Here is a 20,267-nt window from a genome sequence, read left to right on the forward strand (position 1 = left end):
CAGCTAGCAGCTGCTAGGCAAAGCATAATCTACACCGACTTTGAGAGCTCAGACGCAGAGTTCACCTGGTTCAAAGGTTGTGAACTCCAGGAGGGAAGAGCTGGCTGGAAGTTAAAGAGCAAGGATTTTATTGGCTAACAGGACCAACTTACTGGGTTAAAGTGTTCCAGTTATAGCAGCGGAGATTACCCATTACATTGCGTTTATGATTGATGGAGGCGCCTGATTCTCTATGTATTAACAGCATGTTATTGGGGGCTGAATTGTTTTACGAAGGCTTTTATACCATAAACTGAATACTGTGGACAAATTCCACCTTTTCCCACAAATTATCAAATGAAGCATGGCTTTTTTAAAGCATGGTTCCTCACAGCCAGAAAGAGGAAGAGCGTTTCATCCTTCATGTCACTGACCTGACATTAAATCAACCCTGCTATCATGTGCTCGTCTCAGGAGCATTTGCAGATTTTATAAGCCAACACACCTCTCTTCCACTCCCAATTTATTGCAGATTATGGAGCAAAGTAAATCCAAGTGAGTGTTCAACAGTGAGGAACAATGCGTCTCTTAGTTTGCTGCTCTATCCTGAGTGACACTGATCCAGCATACTGAAGAAAACAGGCCTAAGGATGTCGCCATCTTAGCTGTATGCACACACACGTGGACACGTGGAGGCGATGTACTCGCAGCATCTACTCAGCAGCCCCTAAGAGCAGGGTCACAAGGCAGCAGACGAGGATCAATGAAACACCAACGCTTACAAACACTCCAGTCCTGCTGCTTTAACGCATACTGCAGCACACAGTCAACAGATAACCTCACAGCAGCTGAGTCATGCAAATACTATTCAAACCTGCCTTTACATTTGAGACAAATTCATAGACGGAACTGCCAAATAATCATCAAAAACCTGTCAGTCAACATTGCAGGTTGAAGAATCCTTATAAAACCACTGACAGCCAGAGAGGGAAGTGAGACTGAAATCTTGAGAAGGATATCAGAGCAGATGGGATGTTGGTGGAAAAGAGAAGAGGAAGGAGAAGCAGTGAGTGGTCAGAGGGGAGGAGAGCTACGGTACCCCTGTTGCTTCACAGCGCTCCGCTGCTTGGCCGCCTGCTCTGGGAGTGTTGGTCCACCTCCATGAGAGACAGGTACAGCAGGGCACTGAGTACAGAGGCCAGCCTCCTCTAAACACACACACACACTGAGCCAAAGTTGCAAGCATGAGAGAGGATGAGGGTGGAGCTAAAACAGGTACTTTGTGTGAGTGTGTGTGCGTTTGTGGTCAGATCCCACAGGCACAAGAATTTTAGTAGAAAGGTTTTTTTTTGTGTGCTTTACTTGAGTATTTCCATTTCATCCTACTTAACACTTAACACTGTGGGCCACATTGTACTATTCAATCCATTACGTTTGTCTGACTGTCAGATGCAGTTACTGCTGTCTTTTTTTACATTTAAGAAGTATGATCAGAGTAATCGTTAAAGATTAAACTTTGTCCCACCCTCTTGTGACCGAAACAGCATATAGTTGAGGCCCCTTGTCACATTTAAGATTAATTTGTTACCAAAGAGAGATTTTCCCTCTAAACTTCTAATTCTTTTAGACCCAATATTTCACAAGAAAAGCAAAGATTGGAGGAAAAAAATAAAGAAAGTTTATCTTGTGACCCTTTGGAGGTGCCGACCCAGAGGTTGGAAACTAAAATACCTTAAAGTATTTAAGATAGACTCCCTCAACCAGCTACACCAGTACAATCTTACATAAGTATTGATGGGTCTCTACTAGCAATCTAATCAAGTCATACATCAGTCTCAGGGGCCGTTTCTTGTTGCATGACCGCTTTTACTGTGAATACATGCTGCTGATAAGACCTTGACGTTAATGTATTGGTACTTACAATCTGACAATCTGAATACTTCTTCCACCACTGATAGATACACACACAGCGCAATGCAGCTGTTGCACAAACCTACAAATCTTCACTCTTCACAGGTGAGGGGACTGATGGGAAAAGTAGTTTTTATGGCTTTTAAGGGCTTTCTGCTTAGAGTTGCAGAAATAGAAAAAAAAAACACAGGAAACGTTCAAAGTGGTGTTTGAATACTTCCTCATGCTGCTGTCTTACTCTGACATTTGGAAATTCTGACTGGGAGTTACCACTAGACTGATTTATGTCATGTCAGCACAAGACTTCAACTGTGTGTGTGTGTGTGTGTGTGTGTGTGTGTGTGTGTGTGTGTGTGTGTGTGTGTGTGTGTGTGTGTGTGTGTGTGTGTGTGTGTGTGTGTGTGTGTGTGTATTTTTGTACATAACAACGGCGAACATGTTCCTAGCACAGCTTAACTTAAGCAAACAACGCACACCTTCCTGGGCAGTCAAGAGAGCAGATAGAGAGACGACCGAGAGGAAAACCAGCCAGATGAGAGAACATCACCCGCTTACAAAGTTTCTGTCTAAAAACTCCCCCAAGTGCTCTGAAAAGAGAGAGCAAAGAAAAGAGGGAGTGAGGGATACAGAGAGCAGATGGGGTGAAAGGGAGAGAGAGATGAAAGTCACAGTGTGTGGTCAACAGTGCGCTGGAGTTTCAGCTGCTATTGAAACCAGCCCCACTCCTTAACGACTGAGTAAACAGGCAAGAAGAGAGTCTATTTAGCATAAAGACCAGAGAATGATGGACAGACAAAAAAGGGATTAAAGTACAAATGATTGAGAGCTATAAATGACTGTAGCACACCAACGTCTAATTATAAAACTGTCAAATCAATTACCATGACATAGGAAGAAGTCAACTGAATGTAAATCAGGGGAAAAAGGTATTTCCGTAAAGGTGTGTGTGTGTGTACAAATATGCAGGTGAAGGTGTGTATTTTCATGCCGTTTTGTGTAATCATTTGACACGTGTGCAAAAGCTAGAAAAGTGCAGAATAATGGTGAGCAGCATCACCGATCAGTAACATCAGGGCCTAACTCTGAGTCGGTGGGGTCAATCTCAATCAAAGATTAACTGTCAGGCATTAGCCAATCAGGACTCAGACAGGGGTCAGGTGTTCTGGTGACCGCACAGCGGGGCCATCGCTGCATCAGGTCAGCGGTTAACTGTTGAACCCCCACAGGAAGACTCGCAAGATGGAGGAAGAACATGTACTGTTTCTCGCCTCTTAATCATTGAGCATGTTCACTGAATGATTTGTCAGGAACACAAACACACCATAACTTCACACCACATACAGTGACTGCCTTTCATTGCTTTGTGGATTACGGTTTACTTGTGAGTTTAAGTTTAAATTTGAAGGAATACATTAAATGAACTAGTATTGAGGGATAGTAGTTTCCATTCTGTAGTTTTCTTTTTGTCAATAAATCCCATTAAAAGACGAAAAACAATAATGCGTTCAATCCATCCCTGTCTGCAGCACTCTAAAGCCCGTTCTTTGAAAACATATGTCTGTAATTTGTATCAAATGTTGCTCAAACAGGTGTAAACTGGATATTTGTAATGGACCATTTTTCCAGCCACGGATCAATACACGTTAGGTGTACAGTGCCTGTGTGGCTCATGATTGACTTTTATTCACGAAGGAAAATTAGAAATCTCTAGACTCTGACCCCGCAGCTGACATTGAGTTTAAGCTGAAACACACGTAGAACCAAATCAAAAATAATCACATTAGAGGGTGCCTTTTAGACTTTGTTGGTTATCTCTGATAAGCTGGTTCTCTTTTAAGGCCAGGGTCACACACACACACACACACACACACACACACACACACACACACACACACACACACACACACACACACACACACACAGGAATTTGCCACATAGGCAAAAACCATGAATAAGCAGGAATAAAGTCAGCAATAAAGCAGTGATGGTAATCAGTATCTTGGCCAGAGAGCCTGTGTGACTGCCATCTATTATTACAAGTCAACCATATAAGTAAATGAGTAGCATGTCACAAGACCAGAGGTCGTGCTGTTCATTTCTGTGGAGTGATATGGCCTGTAGGAGTACACCGCAGTGTTTAGTCCCACACTGTGCTTTCCTGGAAGCAGTTCCCCTCAGACAAGTGCAGAAACTGACAAAATGTTTTAGCAACGTAAGAGAAACAGCAGGAACGCTGTGATTGTTCATCTCCGGCTGCTTAATCGTTTCAGGTAGTTTGTACAACCTCATGGTGTCCAAAAAAAATACCTACATGACTCATGTCCTTGAAAATGGGAGAATTACTAGAAAGAGGATCGTGTTTGCTGATTGTAACCCCGAGAAATATAAAGCAACACAAAGGAAGTGTTGTTCCACTGTGTCTTGCACACGTACATTTTCATAGCTCGGCTGCAGTGAGCGGCTACGGCCGAGTGAACTCGACAGAGGAGAAGTGAGAACTGCGGCTGACCCTTCAGGACACATGATGTCCTCACACTGTGGTTCCCACCGCTCAACTGTCAGCACGCTGACTACAACAGGATGAAGCATTAAGTCAGAGTCAGGGAAGCTGCGTTATCACAGCGTCCTTTTCTGTCCCTTCACACTGTTTTTGAGGAACTGTTGCCTTTTAGATGTTGTCTCGCTATCACCACACACAGTCCTGTGCGGCAGCACTGGGGCTGCGGCTAAAAACTATTTTCTTTATCGATCAATCTGCAGATCATCTTCAGGATGAGAGTGAAAAATGCCCATCACGTTGTCCCAGACCCTAAAGTGATTCTTAAACTTTACAACTTCTTTAATCTCTCCTTTCTTTTTAAGTGACACACTCTAAAATCAATTTATCACACTCTCAATTTCTTTCAGGACTTTAAATTTAACTGATACTTTAACTTCACTTCAGCACTTAAAGAAGCTATAATTGATATTTCTATAATATTAATAAACCAAATGATGCTCTGGGCTGCGTGCACTGCTTTTCAGCCAAAAGCCATCATGGCGTGAACCAAATGTTTGGAAATAATGGGTTTGAATGTGAAGTGGCGTCATTGTTTCGTTCTAAAGGGCCTTTGCTGTTTAAGTTCACCCTCACTGCTCCCATAGCATCATTTTCAGCCGTAAATCTTACAGCTGTTTCCACAGAAAAATCTCTAAAAGCCTACTGTACACTGCCTGCTCAGCACCAAAGCAGAGATTTCCCTCAGGAGCTGGTAGAGACCAAAAACAGAGCTAAAGGAATTAGTGATAAAATTAATGATAATGTTACTCGATAACAACTGTTTGCTAACAAATTCAGCATGTAAGGTGATAATCTGTTGTTTCTGCTGCCCATCGTAGGTTTAAAATAACACTTCACTCACAATTAAACTGAAACTTTTCACAACTCCTTTCAGGATTTCAAATGCAACTTTTCAACATGACCCTCAAAACAGCTGCAGAAGCTTTCTGTCACTTTCTGCTTTCTTGTTCAGAGGTTGAGGAACTCATTTTTTTTTAATCTAGTCTAATCAACACGACATTTTCCAAAATCTGAGCCCCTTCATTTGTGTCCCTGCCTCTTGTTGCCTCCTTCCCTTTACTTTTCTTCCCTTTTTTCTCTCCTCCCATCCATGTACCTGTCACCCTCATTCCTCCGGTTCACTCAAGCTCAAAAAAGAGCAGCAGGGAGGAGGGGGGGGGGGGAACGAGGAAGGTGTGGAGAGGAGGGCATGCAGAGAAGGAGAAGGGTGAGGAAGGGAAAAATGTGGAAAAGTGTAGGCACTGACAGTGTGTGTGTGTGTGTGTGTGTGTGTGTGTGTGTGTGTGTGTGTGTGTGTGTGTGTGTGTGTGTGTGAGAGGGGAGAGCTGAAGAGGAAAAGACCAGATGGAGAGGAGCGAGAGGGGCTAACGAACAGAGGGACCAAATGTTCAGGCCTCCCTCAGCGCTAGAAAGCCCTTTAAAGTGAAACTGGCCTGAAGAATTTCAGGTCAGACAGAGTGCGTAAGTGACCGCCTTCAGCCCACCCCAACTTCACCACTGAGGGATGATTCCAGTTCATTTACTCTGAGAGCCCCCCGCCTTCAGGACCTTCACATTTGTCCATTCAAAACAACAGGATTCTACTCAAACACCATGGTTTTAAGCAGGAAAACTGTTTCTTTATGACTCCAATAACAGCATCAGACCTGACAGTGACTGATTCAAACTCTAATTTCTAATTAGTAATAGTCTAGGCACTAATTAAAAACAGAAAGGCTTCGATAAGAGTCTTGATATGAAGCATGACAGGATAGAAAGGTCAACTGCAGCCAAATGTTGCCACATATGTCCCCTCACACAGCTACATAGTCATTAGTAATCATCAGCTTTAGCTTTAGCGCTAGCTGAAAGGGGCTTTGCTTCCTTAGGCAAACACATTCCTCAGGCTAATCAGCTAGCCTGTTCAAGGCCATAGCAGACATTGTTTCAGACAATTACTACTGATGTTGACAGTGTCACACACTCGTGATAGAGGCTTTAGTGGCCCCCTGTGTGTGTGTGTGTGTGTGTGTGTGTGTGTGTGTGTGTGTGTGTGTGTGTGTGTGTGTGTGTGTGTGTGTGCGTGTGTGCGTGCGTGCATGCATGCATGCGTGCGCGTGTGTGAGTGTAAGGGGAAACCAGCAACATTTAAGGTTGCAGAGTTGCTGATATTTGGCAACCAAATATTTGCATATAAGCTCATTTTCAGCATCCCTCACAGACTTACTATACAGGCTTGCAAAAGAGCTAACCTTCATACACACTTTTATAATCAAACAGTGACCCTCCCTGTCTACAAACACATTTAAGAGATCATGTGTCACATTCTCATAATGGCACAATCGCACAAACACACAACTGAAATAACATTTCTGTCAATGCAGGCTTTTTTTTTTTAACTTAAAAGACTGCAAGTTGCGTCATTTTGTCACAGCACAACTTAAGTAAATGAAATGTAACTCCAGATCACTGGATTCTCTGTCACGCCCACACACACGCACACAACAAACAGCTCTCCTAATCGGGGTAAAAGTCCACATATTATATGACAGAGAACCCGGAAGTCTGTGGGTAATAATACCGGCCTGTCCATGCACTCACTGAAGCATATTTTTATCCCCCACCTTTAACACACACACACACACACACACACACACACACACACACACACACACACACACGCACACACACACACACGCACACACACACACACGCACACACACACACACACACATACAATGTCATGCCACCCCACTGGTTCCACTGGTTTCATTGTAATGACATCTCGATCTCCATTCCAATCACTGATTGGTTTAAGTTCCTTTGTTGTCTGTTTTTCCAACCATTCTGGCTCTGATAAAGCGGTGAAACTGGGAAGTCTGGTGAACTGCAGCTAATTAAACAGGATGCCAGATTTCTTCCATGTGATGAGAGAAAACAGGCAATGAGTCAAACTCCAACGGTAAAAACTACTTCCTCAAGAATGTCTTCAGCAGAAGACTGTAAGGTTTGCTCATGAAGAGGTTCACATGTTTTTACACAGAGGGTGAAGGCACACAAGGAAAGGCTAAGGCTAAGTGTCACATTTGCAAAATTTGGAGAATTGTTCAAGGCAAACCGACCTGATTGATCAAGTTGAGTAACACAACAAGAAGCGATGACAAGATTTTAAAGAAGCTTAAACAAGATGTGTCACAAAGACAGAAGCACAGCCGAGGGTCGACATTAACACTGTACCTGTATCCCAAACAGAGGAACGCAGAGGTCGACGAGCAGGCCAGGAAGATGCAGAAGATGCGTTTTAGTTTGCACTCACTTTGCACATTCACACTTGTCTTAAACTCACTCTCTGTCTGTCCGTTCACTCTCTTTGACGCTGACAGGCTGCGGCTGGTAAGAGTCTCCTTGCCTGCCCGTGTCTGAGTGTACGAGTGTGGAGGTAAGCAAAGGTGGTTTAGTGTTTACTCATTCTCAATGGCCAGAAGAGAGAGGTGGGGCCACTCAGTACAGGTAACCCCCCACCTTTTTTCTCTCTCTCTCACTCAGCTGATAAGGAATAAGACAAAAGGTAAGGGAAGGGATAAAAGGGCAGTGGGTGTGACGAAAGGTGATGATTGACAACAATCAGGGAAAAGCCATGAGCTCGTGTTTGAGTAAATGGATTCACAGATACGCTCCAAAAGAATCCAACACGTGAAGGTTCATTTTCACCATCAAGACTTTGAGCCCACAGCCGTGTTTGCTGCTCATTTCCTGCCTTCAAATAACGCCGTTTTGAGCTAAACGCTAATGTCAGCATGCTGACGTTCTCAAAACCACCATGCTAACGTGCTGATGTGTCACAGATACAAACATGTTCACAGTCTTAGTTTGATATGCTAATGTTTTCTAATTAGCACTAAAATCAAAGCATGATGAGATATTTCTCAATCAGAATTCCTCTTGATGTAACCGCACAGGGAGCACATTTCAATTTTAAATTGAAGATGGCGCTGGATAAAAAGCCAGGGATCACTAAAATCATCAGAGTTCGTCCTCTGGGCACCAGAAATGTTTCTGTGAAATTTCATGACAATCTCTCCAATAGCTGTTGAGATATTTCAGAGAGACTTTGCCATCCCTCGAACCACACGTAGCAAAACTTCATCCTGGTTCAAACCAAAGTATTGTTAACCCTCAAAGGGTCCAGAAGGGTTAATAGAGTTACAGGATCTGTCACTGAGACTGAGATCATGTTTATCCAGAGACTCCCCAGGATTCATCAAAACAAATATTTACTTTTTGTATATCTTTAGGCATATTAGAAAAAAGAAACCCCAAGGTCAATATTGACTCAAATTAGTTCAAAAAAGTGCCTGGAGAGACACTGTAAATTAGAAGAGCCTGAGGCATTGTAGGATGAACCTGCTGAGTCTGACAGGTTCTTCTGTGATCACTTATGACCGTTTGGCTCGTCTGAAAGGTGATGACAGTATTTCGTTAGCATGAGTTGCCTGCCTGCATGGGCAACTTTATCCAAAGGTCCTTTAGTTAAAGCACTAATAGCAAACTGTAGGTACAAGTCCTGCATTGAAGTAAAAGGATGTACAAATAATCTGGAAAATGTAATTAAAGTATTAATAGTGAAATGGCTTCTTTGACATATTAGATTATTACTGATGCATTAATGTAAAAGAAGGATTTTACTGCTGTAGATGCTTGCGGTGGACCGTATTTTTTAACTATTTTGAATAGAACTGCAATCAATGATTATTCTATTATTATAATAAAAAGATTATTGATAATAAAATTATTACAATGATTATGTGGAAAAGCAGCAAATCGTAAAACATTGTGGGAAGCTGGAACCATGAAAAGTTTTTAACTTGTTTTTTGACTAAGCGAGCAATCAACTAATTTCTTCAGCTATAAATACATCAAATTTACAAAACATCGTATTTGATAAGCTCTTTGTATCTTTTGAGTGCAAAGATCTTAATTTTGTAAAGTAGCTAAATCTGTCAGACAAATGTTATGAAGTCCTGGTGTAACGTAGTGGAGTACAAGTAAATGTATTTAGTTACATTCCACAACTGACTGTCACAGAGATAATGATGATTTAGTTTCAGCTGACAAAGTGCTAATAAGCATTATTTTTTTCAGGTAACATGAAGTCGGAGTGGAGAGTCACTTTGCAGGTGACACACTGACAAACACACGGGAGATAAAGAGCATGCAAACTAGCCTAAAGCTGTCACATTCCAGCCATATTTACCAGAAACACAGAGAGGGTCAGAGAGAATGGGAAGGAGACCACGGTGACAATGTGTGGAAGTGTACATAACCTGAAACAACCCTTAAAGAGAACGGGGGCCCATAGTCTTCTCTTATCAGACAGGGGGCCGTTCTACTCCAGCACAAGTGTGTGTGTGTGTGTGTGTGTGTGTGTGTGTGTGTGTGTGTGTGTGTGTGTGTGTGTGTGTGTGTGTGTGTGTGTGGTATTGCCATTTTAAAAGTGACACATTAACCAATGACTCTGTTAATGAAGGACATGCAATCACTGATTCTTTTTTGGCAGCACACACACACACACACACACACACACACACACACGTTGTGTTTTTATCACTTGTGGGGACATTACATAGACTTCACATTCATTTGCTGGAGCCTTACCCAAACCTAACCACTATTGCCTATTCCTAACCCTGTACCTAACCTAACCTTACCTAACCCGTAACCCTATCCTCAGCCTTCACCCTAAAATTTAATGACTTATATTAAGGGGACCTGCATTTTGTCCCCATAAGGCAGGTGAGTCCCCACAATGTGACTGTGTTAACAGATTTTTGTCCCCACAACGTGATAAATACCAGGTTACACACACACACAGAGTATATGTAGATAGTCAGTTCAAAGTTTACAGATGGAGAGATGTAGTCTCTCCTCACTTGGGTGTAGGAAGGCTAGAGCAAAGGCCGTATGCAGTCATAAAGCTGTGTGAAAGGTGGAGAGGTGCATGAATCAAGATAACTTTACTACCAGCACTGGAGCACACAAAGGCACCCTCTCACGCACACACGAATCAAGTCAAGTGACAGTATTACATACAATATCTGTCAAGCTCACAGCAATGATTCTCAATCCAGTTCAAAAGGACGGGAAAAAATTATGAAACATTGCCATTTTTTGTACAGTTGAACTGAAACTACAAATACTTTTGGGCGATGAAAGGAAAGAATGATTTTTTCAAACACAAATCTAACAACACATGTACAGGTGAGTGTATCAACACTGACTTTACTCGCCTGTGTCACAAAGTCTACACAAGTTAGCCACATCGCAATGTTACACCCAAGTGATTTAATCCAGTACATTTATGTATATTGTCGAATTGATCATTTTTTCCAAGTAGCTTTAATTAACTGAACTAGATTTCCCTCTTTTCTGTAATTCAACTTCTTCCGGAGTGAAGTAATGGTAAGCTTGCACAGCTATTCGCTCAAAGTATCTTCCACAGCACCGAGGATAAAAAATGGAAATATGCCTCTGAGGAGCCAATTCGGTAGCAAGTTTATGACACACTGTAACATAGTCATAAGCAGCTATAAGGACATTTTAAGTGTTAATGAATTTACAATAAATTACTTGATAAATTTTATACGATTGCAGCTTTATATTATAGTGTCATTCATTATCTATGTATGCACAACGAAGGTGTGCCCACAGGAGGAGTTATAGGTCCTGATTAATGCATCAGTAAACACTTCAATGTGCTTACAACTACAGTATTTAATAAACCATTTCTTAATTTTTTTAAAGACTGCCAAAGTCCACTCGGCTCACAGCACCCTTTGGCTCAGCTATGAACTGGAAAGCTTATGTTAAAAATCCAAATCTAAATCAATTTTCACAAACAAATGACAGGCGATGTTTACTGTCGGCCGCAGCTTGAAGCAACGAGCTGAACAGTGAATGAGATACAAGTATGAGTGAGTTTGGAGGGGCAGTGTAATTCCCGCTGTGTTCAGAGGACGAGGCCCTGAAGAACGACACTCAGCATGTCGCAGTCACTCGCTGTAATTGGATGTGAGCTTGTTCATGTGTTGCAACAAATTGTAAACAGAGACTTTCACTGCATCCCTGTTGCTATGGATACTCATTTGCAATACAGGCCGATACTATACAGCGAGCGCATTCATTTAGAAAGGTGAACGGGTTGACTGGAACTACTTAGAGGTGTCCATTATCAGGAATTGATGCACACCCTGCAGCCAATCAGAATCGAGTTTTCGCCCAGACCGTGGTATAAAGAAGGCTGCACTGAGGACAGCAAAACGTGGTGAAGATGGACATCCGCTGAGAGTTCAGGGAGACAGAAACAGGGACGTGTGGGAACCGGCCCAACAGGTCTGATATGAACCTGTACATAACCGTAAGAAGCTGCACACAAACAGATTCACAACGGTCGCAGAGACAGATGAGGGACGTCTGAAGAAGAGTCTGCTTTGTTTCTGTCTGCTGTCTTGTTGCCAACCAAAGTGAGAGTAACAGACACACCCACACACACACACATACACATACACACACACACGCATCAGTATCAATAATGTATGGCTGTGCATGTGCAGATAGACACAGATTGCAGAGCAGCAAACTGTTTCATTGACACCATTTTTATGCATATTTGACTTTTTCAATGCAAGTGTAATATAGTTTTATTTAAGTTTTTATCAATGCAACATTTTTAAGATCATTTGAATTTTAATAGCGTGTACTGTTCAAAGCATACCGTCATCTTTAAAAACAACGTCCGTGGTTCTACACACACATCACACAATATTTGATTATAGCGTGTGTGTGTGTATGTAAGAAAACTGATGATCATTCTTCAAAGGTTTTGATGTCGGTGTGAGAGTCTAGCACACGCTCACACATGCAAATCCACACGCTCAGGCACATGAACACATACATTTACATGCACATTGTGTGTCAAACATGATGTCATTGCTGGGCAAGCACATGTTAACATGATGTTTGCAGTGCACTGAATGACACAATGCCGCTGCTGCTGCATTGGATAGAAACGTCAGAGTCTTTAGTGACTGTTAATGGAAACATAAACACGGCAGAAATGTGAACGCCCTACGACGCATGTCACCCCTGCAGGGCATGTGAGACAGCTGATGGATGAAGCTGAACAGAGTACTGTTTGTCGAGAAAATACTCGATGCAGGCAGCAGAAAAACACCTTCATCTGAGTCAGAAACACTTGTAATATGAGCATGTGTCTTTGAGTTTTTCTGTGGCTTTGACCAAGAAGTTTTTGTCTCTATCGGTCCATGTATCTCTACCAAACTTTATGAACCCCATTTATTTCTGCATCTTTTTCTCTTTCCATTGTACTTTCATACAAATACGTATGTGATTGATTAAAATACCTTTACAGTAACTCAATGGATTAAAAGACTGCAACTAATACAACATGAAATCAACTCAAGAATGTCATTAATTTTGACATTTTGAAAGATTTTCTCTTTTAATGCGAGTAGAGGCAGGTTTGCTGTGGGATGCATGTCTTACACATTTGTAATACTGTCAATGAAATTCTAACTAAAACTGAAGTGAAATGAAAGACGAACTGACTCATTTCCAGAAAATAAAAACTGAAACTAAACCTGACTTGAAAACTGGATGGGGTGAGATTTAAACCAAGGTAATTATAAAGATTCAAATTAAATTCAAAATGAACAAGTCATGTCGTTCATAAGATACAAGAGGTGAACCTGCAGTGTAAAGACTCAAGAAGTGATCTGAACAGTTGACCTCAGCTGAGCCTCAGCGAATACCACGGGGTGTCACACAGCTTGCAGATGACAGCGCAGAAGTGTGGGTGGGTGTGGGTGGGTGTGTGTGTGTGTGAGTGTGTGTAAAGGTACAGGCAGGTTTAAGTTGACTAACGTCGAGTGTAAAAATGCTTTTCAGCCTAAAAAAATCCTCCGACAGTAAGAATACACTTGCGCCAACAGGGAAAAGTCTTTGTTCTGTTGCAACACTTCCTCATTCAAAGGGTCACCTAACATCCTCTAACAACCGTCAACCAATCCCAGCGTCCCGCTTATGATTAACAGTAATGACTCAGCACAAAATGAGAGCCTTTCTGCCCTCCCACACACACACACACACACACACACACACACACACACACACACATACACAGACACAGGATCTGACATTAAAGTCCTCCATTTTTTTTCTTCCATCCTGATGAAAGAAGTTTCCCCTTTTGCCTAGAATTTGATCAGCTGACACTCCAGTCATGTGGCTTGTCACTAACCAATGGCAGAGCAGGGGCATTGTGTGTTTAGGTGCTACAATCACTGCCAAGGTCAAGGAGACAAGAAAGGGAGAGAGAGAAAGAGACAAAGAGAGAGAGAGACGTGAAGAAAAGATGTGATGGAAAACTAGGGCACAATAGAGGAAGAAATAGAGTCATCCTTATGACTTGTCACCGCAATGAATCCACTTATTATCTGACCAGTAACCACTGTAACGTCAACATGGGTGACTGTCCAACACGGGAAACAACACAAACTAACATGTGATGGAGTGCAACCAGCATGCGGTTTAAATAATAGATTACAACAGAACAGAAAATAAGAAGTTGGGACCAGCGCTGGAGTCCATTAAGACTAACTCAGCTCGTCTTACAGGTTGTGAACCAGTCCACGGTTAAATTCACATTTGGCCACAATACGTTTATCATCCATTTGAAAGTGAAAACAAAGGTGAAAGTTGAAGTTATGGCCTGAGCTGTCCATTTTAAGTGTCAAATTCAGCTTCATCTGCTGCATTCACTACAGTTTTCCAAAGTAACAGGAATTTATAATGGACATCTCAGGTGTGCTCATCTTTGTTTTGCTTCTTAATTATTTGGTTCACCTGTTTGATGGCACTTTGTTTTAAAGCTGCATCCTACTTCCCCAGTAAAGCTGATGACTGAAATGTTACACTAACAAATAAATGCATGATAACAATGAATAAATATCTCAGACAGCATAAAAATCAACAGAGGTCAGTAATATTCAATAAGACGTCATTTGTTTGGTAAGATGAAGGAGGATGGGTACTTTGGAGGTGAGAAAGACTCACAGATATGAACTTCTCTCTTCTTTTCCCCCTTCACAATACTTACGTCACTTTTTTTGCGTATGTAGGCTGTACAAATGCACACGTGACAATTTGTATCTCGCCCTTGACAGCAGCCGTTTCGTCTCACCTTTGCAGTAAGAGCAGACATTTGGAGCAGCTGTGAACACTTTTGTCTTTAGATGTGGTAAGACGACACTTTGTACAAACTAGTTCCTTTCAAGCACACCTTTAATCCACCATTGCTACCGACTAATTGTGCAACAACTTACAACAAAGCCTAAATGTTCACAGCGTAAAGGGGGATCCATGCCAATGTTGCATACTACACAGTTTTTCCACATTATGACAACTGTAACTGCATACTTTGATTTTAGCATCTCATTATTAAATGGCAGGATGATAAATCAGAAACATCCTAAAGTAATGACTAGTAAATGGAATATGCACCCATGGGCATCTTCCGGTAATCTTGAACCTGTGATTTTCACCATCCCTTACTTCCTGGAAAGATGAATTGTTCTCTAACGCACACATGCAGGCCAGGAAAGTGAGAAGGGAAAGTAAAACAGGCAGATAAGAGGCTGAATGAAAAGCTGGAGGAATTCAGTGTTGGCCAACTCCAGCTAACGCCCCCCTAAATACAGATCCCCAAACACACAATAGGTAAACTGCTCAACAGTTTCACTCACACCACACCGAAACAGGGCTTTCATGATGAGAAAAAAAAAAGAAAAAAGAAATCAACCTGAGACTCTTAAACGCTGTGCAATCAACCTGTTCACCTGCTCTCGACTCAATGATGGGCTGCAACAAGGAGGAGGGAGGAAGAGGAGGTGTGAGAAGGTGGGAGAGGGAAGATGTGTGAAGGGCTGACAGGAGAGAGGGGCGAGCCTGATTGTCTGCACATGCGTGCATGTGCGTGTGACTGCGTGTGCATGAGTGTGTGCGAGTGTGTGTGTGTACAGCCACTTTGTGTCAGTTTTGTGAATGGGTTCACAGTCAGTCTCGGCCCATGGAACATTCCATTCTGACAGGGTGTGCGTGTGTGTGCGTGTGCGTGTGTGTGTGTGTGTGTGTGTGTGTGTGTGTGTGTGTGTGTGTGTGTGTGTGTTTTGGGTTGGATCTTATCACGAGATGCAGTGTAGAACCGGTAGTTTCTGTGCCCCAAACCTACTCACTTCCACACACACCTCAACACCACTTGCATTTGCTTGCCTTCCCTGCCAGAATCAAATCACCCACTCCTCACACACATGCGCACACATATGCACACACACACACACACACACACACACACACCTTGTCTCTTGGTCTGCTGTCCAGACAACTAGCCCATTGTGTGTAGCAACAGGTATGCAGAGAAGAGCCTGTTTGAGATCAGGCAATTGGATGCTCTGTTCTAAGGACAGGTTCATGTTCTGTTCAAGGCTATTTTAAAACAATAGCAGCATGCTCGTATGTGCATTACAACAGCCATGTCACTGCAATTGTTCCTTCAGTCCATACTGCTCATGAAGAGGTCTCCACCTGAAGCATTTCCAATAAACCTGCTCTGACTCTGTGTCAAAAAATGTTTTGTCCCCCATCACTGACTCTGGAATGGCATTAGTAAGGGATCAATCAGATAATGCTTTAAATGTGCGTATCGACAGGCAAGTATTACTTTTTGACAGACTGGAAAAAATGCAAACTCTATCCAGCTGAAAGAGGAGGAGGAGGAGGAGAAAAAGTAGCAGTGAAATGAAGCATAATAACAGCATTAGCGTTACGAGCAGGTTGAAGGACAGAGGAGGGAAGGAGGGAGGCAAGCAGGATAGGAGGAGAGAGGATGGAGGGTTCAGCAGTGTCACCACCCAGCGGGGGGTCGGGGGTGGGGGGAGGCGGAGGGGTTACGCTGAGGTCGAAGGTTGAACGGCAGAAGGCGGGGGTGCAGGGAGAAGAGGGGAGGAGGAGGAGTGTTGATCCAGCCTTCACAGTGAGTGGATGTCACCTGTTTACACACTCAACAGCGCGCATCGGTCCAGACACGCTCTCAGACGAGAGACGCTTGCACAATGTCTCGTCTCCTCGGCTCACTTTTAGAAAGACATCACGTTTCCTCACTTCAGTCCAGTGGCATCAATTCATGTGTTTGCTGCAGGTTTTGAAATATCTGCTTCCTCCCAAATATAATGGAGATGAATGGGATTCTGATTGTCGTGGGTTCATCCAAAAGTGCCTTTTAATGCTCTCCCTGTTAGTCTGAACTGAAGAAATAGTCCCTATGACAGCAGTTTTACACTGAGGTCTGTCTCCAAGAAATGACATTCAAATAGTCATAATTCCTTTTCCCCATTATATCACTCTTACGTCCCACATGGCATCTGCAGGCAGGTGGTCCTGTGGATGTGTTGAAAGTGCAGGACTATAATGTGGTTTAGTTAATAGCTAAGGTGAGTAAAAATACTCTGTAGGTTAACACAAGTCTCGTGCTTTAAGTGATTTTGTATTAAATTACAACCTGTTCCTAACCTCCAGCAAGCGATGTGAGTCACATATTTGCTGTTGCAAACTAGTTTTATTTAAACATAATTAATCAGCGACACCGTTGGTCTGTCCCAGGTGATGCAGACACTGATGACACTGAAGCGTAATTTTTCAACCAAATTATTTTCTGTCCCCTCTGTATTGTGGTCTCAAGAAAAAGCAAAACCTCAGTAAATTAAAGACCGTCCTCGCCATAAAACCAACAGCACTGGTCATCTTTTTTTAAAATGACCTATGCTTGCATTTACCAAATGAGGATCTCTTGTGGTCTTGTGGTGTCTGAATAATGACTGTTGTCTGTCAGCTGCAGAGGCAGACCTGGCGTGACGTCATACAGGCACAAAACCTCTAATGGAGGAGGTTGGGGTCAGTGGTTTGGTCAACAAAATGTGTGATTTTGACGCTGGTGACCCTTGTTTGCATCCTGTTTCCTACCAGTTCTCAGTGATGTATGTTGTGCTATCAGAATCATTCCTCATCGTTGACACCAAGACTCTTTTGCCCAAACCTTCAATGATGAAACATCAATAATATGAATCATTTCTCTTTTCTTTTGAAACAGTTCTGGAGGTCTTGTGGGAAATCTTGTCTATTGGCAGCAAAGGAGGAGACGGCGCTACAAATCCTGCAGAGGGCAGAAGTCGAAGTGGTCGGATGGGTCAAAAAACTCCACATTTCAACAAGATAGACCGCTGTCAGCCTCTTTTAGCTAAGACCCCAACATCGTTCCCTAACATGTTTCTGAAACATCATACATGAACGACTGAACAGGGTACCACTGACTCCCTCAACAACATCTGACTTTTCTGACCGTTGGAGAGCACCAGCGACAGGTGTAGCAGACCTTGGCTAACATTGTGAAACGGTCGCAGTTTGCATGTAGTTTAGGCACCAAAACTACTGGGTTAAGTTTAGGAAAAGATCGAGTATGTTACTGTCACATATGTTACATAATTTAAGTGTGTTATATAAGTTCAAATAAGATAGTGTTGACTGACAATCACACGGGGCGCAAACAGGTTATTCTTTACGTCAGCTGACTCCCTCCTTTGCTCTTGTCATGATTACTATGTCTACTAGAGGCCGCCTCACAATAAATGTAAAATCAACACATTTGACAACACATTGTCACAATTTTTTTCCATCCTAGTGCTCATCTCCAAGCCTTGTTTCTCATCTTTGCTGCCTGAGGAAGACTTTCAGACACTGTGCAGTCCACAGTATCTGCCGGTCCTTTTAGTGCTCCTTCTCCCTGCCTCACCTGTTCTCTACCTGTACGCGCTATCCTAATTGTTACCAGCTTCAACTTCCCTCTCGTCTCACTGCCGTTCAGTGTTTGGCGGAGAGGAGAGCTAAAGGGGAGGTGGAGAGGAGGGGGTGGAGGGGAAGAATGTGGCCATTGTGCTTTCCAGGTATGTGTGTTTGTGACAAACAGAAAGAGAGAGGGAGAGAGCAGAGAGGGCGATCAGATCTTGTTACAGGTGTTTCATAAACAACACAATAGTGCTAACAGGTTCCCCTCTCGCTCTCTGTCAGCTGCATTAGTCTCTTTACTCTACAGCTTTAGATTTCAGCCTCAGCGTTGCTGGATTAGGCTCATGGCTTTGTTACACACACACACACACACACACACACACACACACACACACACACACTGGTCTGAATCTGTGCTTCCCCATTATGAGCATGAGATGATGGTGTGACAGTCATGTGACATGAGCATATACTACATTTGCATGTGTTTGTGTGTATATAATTAACGCTCTTTGAGCTATTTCTCTTGCCTATGCTGGAAGTTTGCTGAATCAAAGCTTTTAAAAAGTATAAAAATCTGCTCCACCTTCATCACGCTCAAAGACAAAAAAAGATTTTTCTTTATCCCTCCTGCTTCCCCCTTTTCTCCAATGTTGTCTGTCTTCCTGAAACTAGATCGGACCCAAGCACGATACCACTAAGGTCATGCTGGGAAAAAAAAAAAGTCTAGATATAAATTCCTGTCTTGGATAACTGTTTGTCCCTTTTTGCTACTGGAATGTGATACAGTGGGTTGAGAGATAAGTATCATTCTGAAAAATGGTTCACCTCTTGAACCCTCTTGCACAACGAGCTGCCGACAGACTGACAGACTGACAGACGTGCAGCTCTATTTGAATAGTAACTATCATATACGAAGCATTTAACTATTATCTATTTTTGGTTTTGTTTTTGCATGAGGCAGTTCGAAGAAGCCGTGTGTCATCACTTCATCAGGTCTGACCAGCACATCAACACTCACACGCCTTTCACACACCTTAAACCTCAGCAAGTATTCACAGTATTCACAAGGAAGCCAGTCACCTGGTGAGACAGAGGAGACACACACTCACTCACACACAGAGGAGTGTGTTACAGGTGTCCCTCTGCACCTCCCTGTTCTCCACAGGTGATTGTCAGGAAACAGAAAGTTAGTAAGTGAAAAAAATAACATTTCTCTCACATTACAGCGTCTCCAAGCTGTCGTTTTACATCTGCTAAAACTCAGCCCTCTACAAATGATGTGCTAGTTATTATTATCCAATCATTTATTGTCAGTTCATATTCTATTTTCCTAATTTCATCTTCGCAGATTATTCAATAAAACTGCCCACTACATGCACACATATTCAGTCAATAATTGCACTGTTTGTATTGTCTTTGCACACCCATCCTGTCCACATCCTTGTGTACATGACACCCCTGACCATTCTTAATCCTCCGCCATTCTTTACCTTTGTCTGTTCAGTGTTTGTTGTCCTTGCTCTCAGCTATATGTCTATTCCCGTGCTGGCACATTGAGGGAAATGAAACACCGGCCTCAAAATCCTTTTATGTGTGCGCATACTTGGCCAGTAAAGCTGATTGTGATTCTGATTTGTTAGATTTGAAAAACTTTGGCACGTCCATTTTTGTTTTGTTCTTTTGTGAAAAATCACAAATTCAACATCTTCAAAACATCAGCAGTCTACACTTGAAGCAATGACACGTGCGCTCACACACGTTTACTTTCACACAACCAAGTCTCCTTTGTACAACAACAGGACACCCAAGGCTAACTGGCGCCCTGCTCAACCAGTTTCTGAAACACACACATTGATGCACACACACGTACACACACTCACAACTCAACAAGACAGCAACTGATCACACACTCACATCCCCACAC

General features: G+C 42.6%; 1 protein-coding gene across 10 annotated transcripts in view; it reads right to left on the reverse strand.

Annotated features, from left to right (window-relative positions):
- rbm47 (RNA binding motif protein 47) overlaps nt 1–20,267 on the reverse strand; it is a 33,268-nt gene that overhangs the window by 10,776 nt on the left and 2,225 nt on the right. The window lies entirely within an intron of this gene.

The sequence above is a fragment of the Chaetodon trifascialis genome, chromosome 2 (genome assembly GCF_039877785.1).
Source record: "Chaetodon trifascialis isolate fChaTrf1 chromosome 2, fChaTrf1.hap1, whole genome shotgun sequence".
NCBI classification, from domain to species: domain Eukaryota; kingdom Metazoa; phylum Chordata; class Actinopteri; order Chaetodontiformes; family Chaetodontidae; genus Chaetodon; species Chaetodon trifascialis.